Consider the following 6,144-nt stretch of genomic DNA (forward strand, 5'->3'; position numbering starts at 1 on the left):
CTCGCAAGCAGGACCTGATGCGCCTGAATTTGCACATGGGGTGCAGGGAGTAAAGTGAGTACTCCAACTCAGTGAGTAATAATAATAAATGAAGACTGGGCGATAAGAAATCACGTAAAGGCACATCACCAGGCTATAAAGAAGCAGTAAAAGCAATGAAACAGTGAAAACATGTAAAGTCACCTTAGTTCAGTTTAAGCTTCTTTAAAATACCTTTTTAGCAGTTAAGCAAGTAAATGACAGGTAGCTAGAAAAGATAACACATAAAGAACCACCCCTCAGGCACAATACCAACAGAATCAGCCCCTCGGGAAACATGTGGAATAATATCAGCCCCTTGGGCTGTATCTCATATCACAATGGGTACTCATGCTCACTGGGGGTGTACACACTCCTGGAGGGGCCCCTTACTGCCCAAGTACAATATCAAGCCATCTCGTAGCATAATCAATAGGCTCTCGGCCTCATATCAACAAGCCACTTCATGGCGTACAATCTCAGGCCCTCGGCCTCATAATCATGAATCTGCTCAATAACCTCACAACACAAGCCCTCGGCCTTACTCAGTCAGAATCTCATAAGCCACTCGGGCATAATAAAGCATGATGCTCAGCCCACAATATCATTAAAATATCATCTTAAGTGTTAAAACAGAATAACCATGGCTGAGTTATGAAAACAATAGAATATAGCATGACTAAGTACAAGTATAAAGTCAAAACAGTGAGGTAATATCAGTAAAATTCCCTAAGGGTTCAAATAGTTGGCACGAGGCCCAAATATGGCTTTCAGCCCAAAATATGATGATAGCAAATGGTTTTCAGTCAAATACGCGGTAAAACAGTCATACGGAATGGACTAATCACAATCCCCAACGGTGCACGACCCTACGCTCATCATCTAGCATGTGTGTCACCTCAATATAGCACAATGATGTGCAATCCGGGGTTTCATACCCCCAGGACAACATTTACAATCATTACTCATCTCGATCCGATCTAAATCTCTAGCTCGCCATGCCTTTGCCCCTCGAATCGACTTTTGGATGCTCCAAATCTAACCAAAATCGGTGCAAACCCATCAACATATGCTAAGGGAACAAAGCCCACTCGAAAGAAATTGAATTACAATACAAATCCCGAAATTGGTCAAACCCACCCCTGGGTCCACATCTCGTATTCTAATAAAATTTACATCAATAGACTCTTTATCACTCCCGGAGTTTGTTCATACCAAAAGCATGAAAATCCAAACAAAAATGGCCCTTCAACCCCAAATTTACTACAAGCCCTAGTTCTTCAATATTAGGCTTAAATTCCATGATTAATTAGGTAGAATCCACATAAGAATCGAGTATTAGGTCCATAAATCTTACCTCCAAGTGTTTCCCCTTGAATCCCTCTTCAATCCTCTTCAAAAAGCTCCAAAATTGCTCAAAAATGGTGGAAGTTAGCCCCAAAATCGCGGACCAAATGGTTATTTAAATATTCTACCCAGACATCCAAACCTTCTTCGCGAACGCGGTCAAAGCCTCGCGTTCACGAAGCACAAACTCATTTTGACAAATTCCCCTTCATCGCAATTGCAACACCCAGCTCGCGAACGCGAAGACCTAGCTCCCCAATTCACCGCGAACACGACTCCCCTTCCGCGAACGCGAAGAACAAATTGATGTGAACCCCAGCTGCTAAACTTCCTCTACGCAAATGCGGCATAACCTCGCGAACGCGATGCACAAGATCCCAGCCCTTTGCGAACGCGGAGCCTCCCTCGCGAACGCGAAGGCTAAATCCTCAGCCTCACCTGCTAACCCTTTACGAACGCAAGGGCCTACTCATGAACGTGAAGGTCATTTGTTTGCAACACTCCAGCAGATTTTCTGCAACTTTCCAAAACATGAAATGGTCTGATTGACCACCCGAAACTCACCCGAGGTCCCTTGGACCTCAACCAAACATGTCAACATATCCCATAACACCATTCAAACTTGTTACAACCTTCGAAACTCTCAAAACACCAAATTCGCATCGGATTCAAGCCTAAGAATTCCAAAAATCTTCCAAATTTCGCTTTTGATCAAAAAGTCAACCAAACCACGTCTGAATGACCTAAAATTTTGCATACACATCCCAAATGACACAACGGAGCTACTACAACTTTTGGAATTCCATTCCAACCCCTATATCAAAATTCACCTATCAACCGGAAAAACACCAAAATTCCATTTTCGTCAATTCAAGCCTAAATCTACTCCGGACCTCCAACACACATTTTGATCATGCTCCTAAGTCCCAAATCACCTCCCGAAGCTATCCAAACCATCGGAACTCACATTCGAGCCCTCTAATACATAAGTTAACATCTGGTTGACCTTTCCAACTTAAGCTTCCTCAAAAGAGACTAAGTGTCTCAAACCTTACCAAAACCTTTCTAAACCTGAGCCAAACAACTTGATCACACATAGAACTGATAAACAAAGCACTAAGAAGTAGAAATGGGGGAAACAAAGTGGTAATTCATGAGACGACTGGTCGGGTCATCACAATGATGAAATAAAGTTATTTGAGTGTGATGCCCTTGTCGGGTTGTTATTGTTTCTGTTGTTGTTATGGTAAGGAAGAGTGATAAAGTATAAAGGGTGATGCCGTGCACATTTATATTATTCATATGGTGAGAAAGAGTGATAAAGCACGAAGGGTGATACCGTGCACATTTATATTATTCATATGGTGAGGAAGAGTGATAAAGAACGAAGGGTAATGTCGTTAACATTTATATTATTCATATGGTGAGAAAGAGTGATAAAGCACGAAGGGTGATGCCGTGCATGTTTCTATTATTGATTGCATGGTGAGGATTAAGAGTAAAAGCACGAAGGATGATGCCTTGAAATTTCTGTTTGTTGTGTTTATTGCTATTTATCGGTTTAAAGTGTTTTAACTATTTAAATTCCTTTACTGCTATGACTCTTTATGTTGGAACCCTCATAGCATGTTGCCCCTTCCCGTTCATTTCTGCTTAACTTTTATTATTGTTATCCTATTAGTATATTGATTAACTGCACGGGTTTATGATATTTGTCGTGTCCTAGCCTCGTCACTACTTTGCCGAGGTTAGGCTCGACACTTACCAGTACATGGGGTCGGTTGTACTGATACTGCACTCTGTACTTTCTGTACAAATTTCGGTGTCGGACCTCGTGAGTAGAGTTGGGTTGATGCCTTCAGTCTATAGGAGACCCAAGATAGATCTGCCGGTGTTCGTAGACCCTGGAGTCCCCTTCCCTCTATCTTAGATTTCTTGTCTCTTTTCATTTCGAGGACAATTGTATTTCCTTTAAACCAGTATTTGTAGAAATTCTTAGATGTTCATGAAATTGTGACACCAGATCTTTTGGGTAGTCGTGTAGTAGTGTTTTAAACTGTTTTAAAGATCTTCGCACTTTATAATTGTTTAGTTTCAATTCTTGCTAATCACTATTATGGTTAATCATTAATATGTTAAAACTGTGTCTATTGGCTTGCCTAGAATTCAAGAGTTAGGTGCCATCATGATCCCGATGGTGGAAAATCTGGGTCATGACAAGTTGGTATCAGAGCACTAGGTTGCCTTGGTCTTACAATTCATGACAAGTTGGTAGAGTCTGAGGGATCAGTTCGTAGACGTCTATGCTTATACCTCTACTATGTTCTTTCGCAGATGGAGAGAACACATATCACTTTATCAGTTGATCAGCAGCTCGAGCCCCCAGCGGCAGCTCCTACGAGGGGCAGAGGACGAGGCCGAGGAAGGGGCAGGGCTCATCCTAGAGCAGCAACACCAGCGGCGGAGCCTCAAGTAGAGTTCGATGATGAGGTTCCATCCCAAACCGTTCCAGTAGAGCCATCTCAGGCTCCGAAGGGGTTCATCGCTACTCCGGTACTTCAGGATGCTTTGGTCCGTCTGGTGGGCCTTATAGAGAGTGTTACTCAAGTCGGCATACTTCCTGTAGCACCAACCGTCTCTCGGACTGGGGGAGGATCACAAAGTCCCTTTACTCGTACTTCGGAGTAGATGGCTCTCCAGTTTCAAACTCCAACAGCCCAGCCGGTTGGGGTACTTCCATCAGGTGTTATAGCTCAGACCGGTGATGGTTCAGCTATGTCTTTTGATACTTTGTGGAGATTGGACAGGTTCACCAAGCTTTTCACTACTACCTATGGCGGTACATCTTCAGAGGATCCCCAGGATTATTTGGACAGATGTCACGAGGTTCTACGGAACATGGTGATAGTAGAGACTAATGGGGTTGACTTTGCTGCTTTTTGTCTGTCAGGTTCCGCCAAGAAATGGTGGAGAGATTATAGTTTTGCCAAACCAGTTGGGTCACCAGCTCTCACTTGGGACTAGTTTTTGTAGCTATTTCTCGAGAAGTTCCTTCTCGTCACTCAGAGAGAGGAGTACCGCAGGCGGTTCGAGCATCTTCAGCATGGTTCTATGACTATCAATTAGTACGAGATGAGGTTTATTTATTTGGCTCATCATGCTCTTCTTATACTCCCCACCAAGAGAGAGAGGGTGAGGAGGTTTATTGAGGGACTCGCTCAGCTTATTAGATTGCATATGGCTAAGGAGACCAGGAGCAAGATTTCTTTTTAGGATGCGGCAAATGTGGCCAGGCGAGTTGAGATGGTGTTAGCTCATAGGAGTGGTCAGGGGTCTGACAAGAGGCCTCGTCATTCTGGCAGGTTCAGTGGTGTCTCGTTTGGAGACACAGATTCTTTTGGTAGAGGCCATCCTCTCAGGTCGTTTCATTCAGCACTTCAGGCTTCTCACAGTGCTCCAGGTGGTCATGGCCCTCATATGCAGTATTCTGATCAGTTACCATACAGTGCACCATCAGCTCCTATCAGTGCACCTCTACTCCAGAGTTTTTCAAGATGGTTACTCTAACCGTTAGGGTTAGTTTCAGGGTCAGCAGGCAGCAGCCGAAGTCTTGCTATACTTGTGGTGATCCGGGGCATATTGCTAGATTTTGCCCTCAAGCCTCGAGTAGTTCTCAACATCAGGGTTCTCGTACCATGGTTTCAGCACCGGGTGTTCTACCGCCCACTCAACCAGCTAGAGGTAGGGTTCAGGTAGCTAGAGGTGGAGGTCGAGGTGTTAGAGGTGGAGATCAGGCCGCTAGAGGCAGAGGCCAGCCAGTAGGAGGTCGTCCCAGGTATGTAGTTCATAGTGGTAGGGCCCAGCCCCGATGTTATGCTTTCCCAGATAGGCCTGAGGTTGAGTCCTCCGATGCAGTTATCACAGGTACTATTCTGGTTTATAGTAGAGATACTTCAGTTCTGTTTGATCCAGGATCTACATACTCCTATGTGTCATCTTATTTTGCTTCGTATTTGGTTATGCCTCGTGATTTTTTGAGTTCTCATGTATATGTGTCCACACCGGTGGGTGATTCTATTATTGTAGATTGTGTCTATCATTCATGTGTGGTTGTTATTGGGAGTCTTGAGACTAGTATAGATCTCTTACTTCTCGAAATATGAGCTACTATTTTTAAACTCGAATGTGAGCTACTATTTGGATGTTTTTATGCCCAAAATTGTAAAGTTTAATGGATTTGTTTGTTTAGATTGTGTTAATGGTTGAATTTATTGGTTTAGATGTTATATTTGTTTATATTTGTTGATGTTATGTATTGTAATTGTTTGACAGGTGGTTTAGCTCAAAATTGAGCAGAATTCTGCTCAGTTTTACAGAAAACTCCGACTGATTTCCGACGGAAACAGTCAGATAGTTGCACAGTATTTTTTAAGAAAACCCAGATTTTCTATCGCTTCGGTCGGAAATGATAAAAAATTAATTATTTTTAACAGTTTTCGATGGTTTCCGTTGGAAAGTTAAAGAAAAATTATTTTTTAATTGTTAATTTCTGACCGAATCGGTCGGTAAATATTTATTTTTATTATTTAATTTAAATGAATATTTATTTTTATTTAAATAATTACGACAAATTCGGTCGGTAAAATTTTGATAACTTTGGTCAGAAATTTGAAAATAATTTGGTTGTATGACCTTTTGAACGTTTCAACTACTTTGATTGGAAATTACCCCGCCGACCAATTTTGATCGGAAAATAGTCGAAAATCACCCTTTTTCTGG

Source organism: Nicotiana sylvestris, chromosome 9 (assembly GCF_000393655.2).
Source record: "Nicotiana sylvestris chromosome 9, ASM39365v2, whole genome shotgun sequence".
In the NCBI taxonomy this organism is placed as follows: domain Eukaryota; kingdom Viridiplantae; phylum Streptophyta; class Magnoliopsida; order Solanales; family Solanaceae; genus Nicotiana; species Nicotiana sylvestris.